Here is a 12,217-nt window from a genome sequence, read left to right on the forward strand (position 1 = left end):
CTAAAAAAAAAGAATGCATATTTTTGTGAGACGAATAAGTATACGAGTATTTCCTAGAAAAGATAAATGAAAAGGTATAAAGAAATAATTTCTATCATATTTATCTTTTTTTATATAAAAATATATTCTTTAATAGGAAAGGGTATTTGAAACGTATTATAACAAAAATACCAAACTTATTTGGGAAGGGTATTTTTTAGAAGGTATGCTGAAAATCACGGTATACCAAGTATTTTTTTCGATAAGATAAGACCGATATTTAAGTATTCCGATGTTTTCCCACCCCTAATTCGAACATAATGCAAATTACATTAATTATTAGTATTACATGTAGAGTTAGAAATTGCTCAACCAGTATATCGCTAAATGTACGTAGAAGTACTACATACAAAATCATACATCATGCAAATAACATTAATAATTATTGCAATATACATAGTTTCCCATATTCCTCTCTTATAAAATGCATGTTACAGCTAATTAACAATTATTTGCAATCATAGATGGCAGATTGGCAATTACTCATTGAAGGTATGCAGATTAAATCATATTGACTAATATCAACAAGTAAATTATAAATGGCTGATTGACAATTACGTTTTGAAGGTATGCGAATCTCTCATCTTCAAACCACTCACACTCTTCAAGCTCTATATATTCCGTATATATTACTAACATATACACTGCAAAATAAAAGGATAAGAAAATAATAACTCTGATGAATTCGGCCATGAAATTGCCCCATTTCATCCTTCTCATAATCATCCTCCAAACCCTCCACCATCTTCCGGCCATCCTGGCCATGAAATATGTGGCAATTAACGACGCAAAGAACTATCCGGGAGGGAAGCGGTTCAAGAATGAGATCGGAATCCCATACACCCTAAAGATCATGGAAGAGATCAACAACTACATCTATAAAATTTTCCAGCAAAAAAAAAATTCAACAGGAAACCGGTGGAAGTCGCCACAGTTTTCATCCGGCAATACGACGGGGCAGAGGCCATAACCTACGGCGAGACCGTCAACGTCAGTGCACTCTACTTACAAGAGTACCAAGGCATCCTCAAATGGGAGTACACATCTCTCCTCTACCACGAGCTCACGCATGTTTTCCAGTGGGACGGCGAGGGGCAGGCGCCGATAGGTCTCGTTGAGGGGATGGCCGATTACATGATACTTGTGTCCAACTATTATCCCAAGGGATTCGCGAGTCGCGGGATGGGGTGCTGGGGATTGGAGCCCCTTGCACAGCGAAAGTCATGCATAAACAAATAAATCAGATCTACAGATCTATTTGACCGATTATGGGATCAATTAATCACATGTTAAACAATCAATTGCACGCTAGAACACATATAATTCACAAACAAGGAATAAGAACCCTAATTCATGAATTTCCTACGGATTAGGGTTACCGATCTGATTCTCCAAAGAATCGACGATTGCTTGCTCCTTCTCCACATGAAGATCTTCGTACTCGACCACGAATCTTCTAATCTGTATCCCGAACTCAGATAATGACCTTTGGGTGGACAAAGCTTGTCAGAATCGAAAAGGGCTTGATTAGAAAGAAGACAGAACTTCAGTTCTATGAAGAACTGAGAAAACCGTTCACTCCAGAGAGGGGAGAACGAAATTTGTGTGTTGAATCTCCTTAAATCTCCTTTCTAATCTCCTTTTATATTAAGTTATGATGGGCCAGATTAGGGATCCATGGAGGTTGGACTTGGGCCAAACCTGTTGGACTTTTACTAATTAAATTGAGCCCCAATTTAATACAAGTCCAAACAGAATATTATTATCATCCACTATAGTATAATAATATTGACTGCCCGTCCAATCCCAAATTACGAGTAATCCGGGCTTTTACCTCTTTAATCTATTATTTCCCGTGTTAAAGATATAAATACCCATTAATTAATTTAAGTCTGCTATTTGACTTTAATTAATTAATATCTTTTTCCAAGAGTTGTCTAGTTCAAAATCTTTATTTATTATTCTGGAATAAATTCCAACCGGCCGGGTTTCTGAATAATAAAACCTTTTTCGAACACCTCTTGAGGATATTATCAAACTGGACTCACCCAGCACACGATTCATTGCAATAACAATACTAGCACCTCTAGACATTGATCACCACTACCCAAGATATCAGGATTCTTGAATTGCGAAAAATCCGCACCATTTGATAAATCAAAGTAGTGCATAATCAATATCGTATGCTCAATGTTATATTAACAATGATTAAGAAATAACAATCACCGAGACCTCGTCTTTCAGTAAATAGCAAGAAAGACTTATCTCAACAGTTAGATCCTTCAGTGCTATACCACACCAGTGTCGTTTATTTCCTAAGGTAAGGAAATATGCGGACTGACACTGCAACCTTTCACGATAGGTAGCCAAAGCCTATCTAGGTTGTGAAATTCTATTTCTCTTCTACAAAGAACTGACTGCGTCACCTTCTGTGAACGTCGTTCACGACCAGTCTACTATTTAGAAGAATTAGACTTATTTGCTTCTTATACATTTAAATGTTTGAGAAACATCTTATAAATTCACAAGCAAACATCAATGCGATAAAATTACTTCTTCTCGCCTTGGGTTAAAAGTGGATTGTAAAATTTATTGTATACAAGCAATTCTATCCGTGCAATATGCTCGAAATATGCTTTTCAGTATACCAATCCTAACAATCTCCCACTTATACTCAAAATCATGCTTTCGAGTATACCCACTGCCAAAACTCTCCCACTTATACTCTAAGCAGGTGTCGGACCATGATACATCGAACTACCATACTTTTCACCTCATGTGTAAAACATGTTGCCATATAGGCATTTTGTGAAAAATTCTGCCAGGTTGTTCTCTGATGATATCTTGGTAACCATAATGTTTCGCTGCGCACTTAATCCTTAATTAATTTCATATTTCCTCTCTATGTGATTGCTGAGCTTTATCAGATCGTATTTCCCTCGAGTTAGACACATGTCTAGAGTAACCATAATAAAATATAATACTCATAGGCATACTCGGAATCACGGTCAAAGCTATTAGAAAGTTACTGAGATGAACAACTACCTTAGTAGTTTCCTATGAAACCACAGTTGTAATTATCATGATAGAGCCTGTGATGTAATCACACTCCTTCAAGACTCAGTTTTCAACTCCTAACGTGAACACATAGTCAGAGGATAACTCGATCACCGATCAATAATAAAATCGAGTCGATGTAACCTAAAGGACATAACATAGATGTCTGGTAAACTAGAGCATACCGTTTAGCCTTCTTCAAGTACTATAGTATATTCTTTACCAATCCAATGTCCTTGGCCATGGTTAATATGATATCAAGCTTCTATGCCAACGACAAAGCTAATATCTAACTCAATTCACATCATAGCATACATGAGACTTCCAATTACAGAACTTGTCTCATTCTTCTTGATCTCATTCAGTGTCGAAAAACACTTGACTAGAGACAAGATAATTCCATCCAGAGAAGTAAAAACTTTTCTTGGAATTTTCAATGCTAAAGTGTCTAAGTATGATGTAGATGTAGGATTCTTTAAGAAAACTTAACATTCTTTTTCTAGCAATCTAATGACTTAGATGCTTAGAATGTAACTAGTTTATCTTAAATCCATCATCATTAAACTGGGTAGACGACCAGTTTCCTACACTAGATAACCCTTTGAGTTGTTTATCAACTTTTATAGATGTCATCATCGTAGAGTACCAAGAATACCATATATAGTGCACTTTGAACTTTCTTGTACTTGTAGCACATAACCATTAAGATGTTCCATGTAGATGATCTCCTCAAGACTTCTACTTAAAGAAAACTGTCTTGACAATCATAATACATACATCCTAATTTATGTAAGCTACAATAGACAATATGAAATAGATCGTCTTAGACATAATGGCAAGCGAGAATATCATTCTTTCTGGGTATAACCCTTAGCCATTATTCTAGCCTTTCAAGATCCATGTTTACACTTGCAGATCCACTAGCTCCCACTGACTAAAGTAGTCTATGGGTAGTATCACAAGTCTTGCAAACATTCTTGTCTATCTTAGATTATTATTCAGAATCTATCATCTTATCAAGAACGATTATCTGATTGAGTCAATGTGTCCTTGTAGTTACAGGGATTAGATTCAAGTCGATCTAAAACTGAGTCTAAGACTCTCTTAGACCCATGAACTTGTTATGTTCGCAAGGAACGCTCCCACTACGACATGACTCTTATAATCTTAGGTACAAATGTTGATTTTCTAAGTGCATAAGCATCTAATGGTATGACTTCTTGGTTAAGATGGAAAATAGATATTCTCATTATCTTGAGAAGTATCATGCTTGTTAGGCTTGTAGTTCTTCTATAATCTTCATCAATGAATCTAGTATTGATGTAAACAAACACTTATCTTGCCGTGAAGATTATAGAACCCGTACCTTTTCTATCAATTGGGACAATCTTAAAACATAATTCAGTACACAACTCCAATTACTTGGATACCTTTTCCAAAACATGTGTTGGAATAACTCCACACTTTGAGTTGTGCTGGACTAGACTTACCTCTAGTCCACAACTCGTGTGTTGTAGAAGGTACTGATGTTATGGTAGTTTCTTTAAGATATAACTCGTTGTTTCCAGCGTATATCCCATCAATGATAAGGTGTTATTGAGTGAAACTGTTCCCATATCGAACTTGTCTTAGAGAGACTTCGATATCTTCTTATATGATTATCCCATTCTTTAGAAGAATGCTTGGAGTAGTCAACTAGGATTTAACTCCCACTACTGATCTTAACTCATTGCTCGTCTCCCATGGTGTAGACCATTGAGACTTGCTAGTCTTTCTATGTTGCATCTCTATAAGTATTATGAATCCCTTGAACCACCAACAGATTCTAACTTATAATGCATCAACCAGACTTACTTGACTTTCAAGCTATTTAACAAGCAAGTTGTTAAAATCTCGATAGCCACTTGAGTTAGACAAAAATCAGTTTGAACAATAATTAAGTACTTTCTTGGCCTTATAACTAAGTGCCATAAATACTTTATTATTCATTGTTTAAGAAGTTGAACTGTTGTTCGAAACTCAATCTTGTTGCATGTATATTGTTTAGGTACTATGATGCATAATTTGTTTTTCTATGGTACTATGATAGATATTCGAATCACATTTCTTAATAATGCACGCATTATAAAATGACATCGAACATCGCTTAATCATAAACAAGTTTAGAAACTGAATATAAATTCATTCTAAACAAGACTGTACCAATAAAACAAAACTCTAATATCAAAACAAAACAATTAAGTGAGCATAAATAAATAGCTCCCACTGCAACAACTGCCCAACTGGATTAAGATCTCTCCTTTAGAAGTTACATTGTTATCTAAGTCATTGTCCTTCTTTAGAAGAGGTCAATCCGACTTACAATGCATCTTTACTCTGCCTTTTCACCCCATTTATCTTGCCTTTCTTGCTTTCAGCAGGCATTGATGACAATTCAGCTCTTCATTCTTTCCATTGCTAGTCTTCTTTTCGATTGAACTAAGACATAGGAAAGATGTTGCTTTAACGAATTTGTCATCTATCATGTTATTTTCCTCTATTAGTAATAAAGTGAATATCATGTAGAAGGTTTTAAGTAACAACCTTCATACTATCACTTCCTATACATTTGACGAAGAACTGAGTGTAGAAACTATTTGAGTAACTGAATCAGAAGATTCCTCAAAATATTCTATCTCTCGTGGATATTCCAATAGAATCTGGACATCGTCCTTATTGGATATTCCTCTTTCATCAATATAAACCAAGACGTGTCTTACTACTTAAAAGATTAAAAGAAAGTAGTTTGACCTTCTATCTCAAAGAACTTGTCAAGTTTATGCATAAAATGCATTCATGAACTTTCTTTATAGAATTTTGTCAAGGAAATAGAGGACATGAATTGGTGAATACAAACTTTAAGTTTTCAGCAGTGAGAATCTTATCCATTTACATTTCCAGTTTACATAATTTTGGCCTTCGAGTTTGATTTCTTTAAGGTTCGCAGACATTATTAAGAATTTGGCTGAGAAGAAATAAAACTATTTTTCACATACTATGCTTGATACATAATCGCAAATAACCACAAAACAATTTATGTATCTCGCAACTGCCAAAACCGAAATAAGTATGCCTCTAGGGAGGTCATACAAATTCGGATTCCAACAATTTCCTGGTCACAATATCGACGAATAGTCCAGAGACCACTAAGGTGGCATGGCCGCCAAATATTGCCTAAGCTTTTACCATAAATATTTGCATCTAGGAATTTCATTTCTGTTTTGATGCTCCTTCTAGGGAAGGTCGTACGCCACTAACAAAATTCCATAGCTATCTCATAAATATGTTTAAACATACGAACTTGCAATTTCATAGGATTATGGCTCCCACTCGGTCGCGATAATATTAGAAACATGCTTCTAGTTTAAACAATTTACTGTTAAGAAGTCTAATCTTATGACCTTGCTATTTCGTAGGATTATTGCTCCCACTAAGGTGGGTCGCGATAATATTAGAAATTGCTTCATATATAGACCAATTTATGGAGACCATATACAACGCACTGTTGTAATTATCGCTTAGTTATTTTGAACATGGCTTTTGCATAATTATCACATAAGCAGATAAGGCAGATTAATCCACTTATAATAGATAATCACCAAATAAATAGACAATTCCATTTACTTAATGATAATTAATCACACTGGATAATTATTGAAATTATTTAATAAATCTAGGGAGATTTAATAAAATAATTAATTCCTTATCTTATTCCAAAATAAAAATTTCGGATTAGATAAATTTATCTTGGATAAAGGTTATCCAAATTAATTTAGGATTTACCTAGATAGAATTTAATCTATCTAAATCCACTTAGGATTATTCTAGATTTATAAAAATCAAATCAAATCCTAAAATTCAAGATAAAACTGATCTTGGATTATCATTATCTAAATCATACTAGGATATTTAAGGATAGAAACAAATTTATCCAAATCCATAAGATGAAGATAAAATCCAATCATTCTAAGATTAAACAAATCTTAGAATATTTAGAATAAGAAACTAGGATATATCAGGATTTATACTAGATAAAACTAATATTATCAAAATCCAATTATATAAGGATTATCTTGTATTATCTTTATTCAAATTTATCTAGGATATTTTCTAAATAGAATAAATCTATTTATATCCATACAATTAGGATAAACTGAATTAATATTAATTAATTCAGATAGGATTTAACTAGATAGAACTAAATCTATCTTAAACCCAAAAGATAATAACATTACTGGATTAATAATTATCTCAATCTACTAAGATATATTCTAAATAGATTTAAATCTATTAATATCTATAAGATAGAGATAAATTTAATTATCTAAATCTACTAGGATATTTTCTAAATAGAATTAATTTTATAAATATCCACAAGATAAAGATAAATATGGATTTTTATTTTCCAAATCTACTAAGATATATTCTAGATAGATATAAATCTATCAATATCTACAAGATATGGATAAACATAATTAAAATTTATCTTAGTCTATCTAAGATTTATTCATATAGAATTAAATCTATATAAATCCATAAGACAATAAAATTAATTATATCCAAATTTATCTAGGATTTATCTAGATATAATTAAATATATCTAAATCCATAAAATAAGGCTAAAATCCAAATATAAATAATTAATTTATCTAGTCTATGTATGATTTATTCACATAGAATCAAATCTATATAAATTCATAAGACAAATAAAATTAATTATTACTATCCTAATTTATTTAGGATTTATCTAGATAGAATTTAAACTATCTAAATCTATAAAATAAGGATAAAAATACCTTTAATCCATAATTTAATTAAAAAATTAAATTCTAAATAATCCACTTTGATATATTCAAATATTATTCTAAACAATATCTTGAATTAATTTTAAAATTAGATCCTAACTAATTTCAAAATTTTCTCCAAATTAGTTCCTAGGATTAGGGAAACCCTAACTAATTTGGAAAGCTGCGCTACAATGAGCCCGGAAACGCAACCAACGGGCTCCCACTCGCGGTCCGTAGCCGCTGCTGCGACAGCGTCTCCCTCTGCAGTTGTCGGCGCTGCTGCGTCTTCAACCCTGCTTACCGGATTGAAGCATCCTCGCCCAACCACGAGGCTGCTGTTGCCACGATTAATCCAAACAACAATCACTGCTGTCATATTAGCCTTGCAGCGAACTCCACGTCGCGATTCGTGTTGTCAATTCCATTCTCACGTACAAAGACGACGAATTGAATTAAATCACGTACAATTCATTCCTCAATATAGTCATTAAATAATCATTAAAGGTGTCATGTAATTATTGCGATGACTAATGATTACATATTGGGGAAAAATTTTCCAACGTTAGGAGAAACAAAAACAGCGCTTTTATCTCCAACGAATTCTTCGTTCTTCGTGTTTTCAATTTCGACGAAAATCGACAAAAACAAAAACACAAACCTCACGAATATAAATATGGGTTCAAGCAATTCATATAACATGAAATTAATCCACATAATCAGAGCCAAAAATTGGCTCTGATACCAATTGCTGGGGATTGGAGCCCCTTGCACAGCGAAAGTCATGCATAAACAAATAAATCAGATCTACAGATCTATTTGACCGATTATGGGATCAATTAATCACATGTTAAACAATCAATTGCACGCTAGAACACATATAATTCACAAACAAGGAATAAGAACCCTAATTCATGAATTTCCTACGGATTAGGGTTACCGATCTGATTCTCCAAAAGAATCGACGATTGCTTGCTCCTTCTCCACATGAAGATCTTCGTACTCGACCACGAATCTTCTAATCTGTATCCCGAACTCAGATAATGACCTTTGGGTGGACAAAGCTTGTCAGAATCGAAAAGGGCTTGATTAGAAAGAAGACAGAACTTCAGTTCTATGAAGAACTGAGAAAACCGTTCACTCGAGAACGAAATTTGTGTGTTGAATCTCCTTAAATCTCCTTTCTAATCTCCTTTTATATTAAGTTATGATGGGCCAGATTAGGGATCCATGGAGGTTGGACTTGGGCCAAACCTGTTGGACTTTTACTAATTAAATTGAGCCCCAATTTAATACAAGTCCAAACAGAATATTATTATCATCCACTATAGTATAATAATATTGACTGCCCGTCCAATCCCAAATTACGAGTAATTCGGGCTTTTACCTCTTTAATCTATTATTTCCCGTGTTAAAGATATAAATACCCATTAATTAATTTAAGTCTGCTATTTGACTTTAATTAATTAATATCTTTTTCCAAGAGTTGTCTAGTTCAAAATCTTTATTTATTATTCTGGAATAAATTCCAACCGGCCGGGTTTCTGAATAATAAAACCTTTTTCGAACACCTCTTGAGGATATTATCAAACTGGACTCACCCAGCACACGATTCATTGCAATAACAATACTAGCACCTCTAGACATTGATCACCACTACCCAAGATATCAGGATTCTTGAATTGCGAAAAATCCGCACCATTTGATAAATCAAAGTAGTGCATAATCAATATCGTATGCTCAATGTTATATTAACAATGATTAAGAAATAACAATCACCGAGACCTCGTCTTTCAGTAAATAGCAAGAAAGACTTATCTCAACAGTTAGATCCTTCAGTGCTATACCACACCAGTGTCGTTTATTTCCTAAGGTAAGGAAATATGCGGACTGACACTGCAACCTTTCACGATAGGTAGCCAAAGCCTATCTTGGTTGTGAAATTCTATTTCTCTTCTACAAAGAACTGACTGCGTCACCTTCTGTGAACGTCGTTCACGACCAGTCTACTATTTAGAAGAATTAGACTTATTTGCTTCTTATACATTTAAATGTTTGAGAAACATCTTATAAATTCACAAGCAAACATCAATGCGATAAAATTACTTCTTCTCGCCTTGGGTTAAAAGTGGATTGTAAAATTTATTGTATACAAGCAATTCTATCCGTGCAATATGCTCGAAATATGCTTTTCAGTATACCAATCCTAACATGGGGCAGAGGTGGGATCAAGGCTATGATTTCACGGCGAGGTTCTTGGAGTATTGTGAGGGTTTGAAACCGGGGTTTGTGGCGGCGTTGATAAGAAGATGAAGCATAATTTTTCTGAGAATTTCTTTGTGGAGTTGTTGGGGAAGCCGGTGGCACAACTCTGGTCTGAGTATAAGGCTAAATATGAGAATATCAAATAGTTATATTATATCATTCAACTATTTTAGAGAAGAATAAATTGAAGATCGAGGAATTATATTTACATGGATATATATTGATCCTGAGTTTTGAAAGGTGATGATAGACTTCGCCTAAGTAAAAATGATATACTGTATATTATTATATTTAGGACTCAATCACCACCGCTTCATAGGAAAAAAGGCAAAATTAAAATGCATATATATATAGGGTCTTGTTAGGATGAGATTTTTGGGCATAATTGAGAAATGAGATGCAATCTCAGCCACTAATTCACAAGATTAACTTAATGTCAACAACTATCACATTATGTCAACACGGGGGTATAATTGTCTTTTCATTAAATTGTGTTTGAAATTAGGGCTGACAATTTTTGACACGACACGATAATCCGACACGAATCCGCACGAAATTATTGGGTTTGGATCAAGTCTTATTGGATGCGGGTCATTATTGGGTCGACCCACTAAGAACACGAAAAAATCGGGTCGGATGCGGGTTGGGTGCGGGTCGGGTCGGGTAACCCGTTAAAAATTAATATTATTATTTTTATTTTGAGTAAAGATAAATTTGCAAAAATTGTATACACAAATGCCCTTCAAATTTTAAAAAGGATAATATTAATTTATTTTGATTAGATAGCATCATTAATTACATATTTTTGTGACTAATTTGACCTTATTTATAATATTTCATTTTTCATTTGTATTGTTGTACAATATGTACCAAGACCCTTATTAAAAGATAAAATTTTAGAGAGAATAACCATCCATAGTATTTTAATGGAATAATAATGGAATAATTTTTTATTCATTTTATTTAAACTATCACAATGATATAAAGATAAATAAATTGCTATTTTTACAAAGTATAAATTAGGAAAACACTCTTTTGTTAGGAAATTCTCTCATATTATTTTTGAAACCATTGATATTTTATCATTAATTTCTAACTTTTAATTTTGAAAATAATATTATACATATTGGTTGATTATTCTATCTAAAATTATTAACATTATAATATGGGTCATTCAATGATGAGACATTGTTGGACTCAACACATATAATAGTAATACAACATTCAAATGTATAGCACTTGCTCCAAAAATTGATAAGATCATGAAAAATTATTAGTATTACTACATGATAAATCACAATATTTTCAATATTTCATTTACTGTATTATTTTAATATTACTTTTATAATTATTTTCATAGTGCGAAATAATATCATAATAGTGATGGTATGATGATAACATGTGGAACCCAACATGTAAGTTGTAACATATCCTTTAATTATATGACTGCTATATAAATTGATATATTTAAATATTATGGTAAACCACAACAAATTTTAGACCCATATTATAAAATTAATTTATGATTAATAATCTGTTATATATTATAGTGCATCAAATGATACATAAGAGCTAGTTCGACGATAGAAGGTTGTTGCTATCAACGTCTAGGCGTGTGACACTTCAAGTATATTAGTTAATATATTCAAAATATATAATTATGTCTTCATTCATGTAATTTTGGATAATAATATTAAATGACCATGTAATGACCCTACTTTGCATATTTCTTCATGTGTTATAATATATAGAAAATATTTGAAATTAGAAGCTTCAAATTATATTTCAAATTACAAAAATTAAAGTAGTCGAAAGAAATGAAATAATACAATGTACGTGAGAGATCCAAGTGAAAAATAAAACTAAATCAATTAGTGTTTAGAATAAAAGGATAATTTGAATAAATTTATGAAAAATAAGTTTATACTTATAGATACAAAACGTTAATTCAGATATTATGTACTAGCAAAACTAATCAACAAATAATTTTATAATATAATTTATTTTATTATTATATATATTTTATTTTGATT

The 12,217-nt window shown here is 32.5% G+C and overlaps 1 pseudogene; it reads left to right on the plus strand.

The window, feature by feature from the left end:
- The first annotated feature begins 730 nt into the window (after positions 1-730).
- On the plus strand, positions 731-10,330 carry LOC148927425 (uncharacterized; annotated as a pseudogene).
- The last annotated feature ends 1,887 nt before the right edge of the window (positions 10,331-12,217 follow it).

This window comes from Salvia hispanica, chromosome 4 (genome assembly GCF_029641045.1).
Source record: "Salvia hispanica isolate PSC_SH4W2 chromosome 4, Shi_PSC_v1, whole genome shotgun sequence".
In the NCBI taxonomy this organism is placed as follows: domain Eukaryota; kingdom Viridiplantae; phylum Streptophyta; class Magnoliopsida; order Lamiales; family Lamiaceae; genus Salvia; species Salvia hispanica.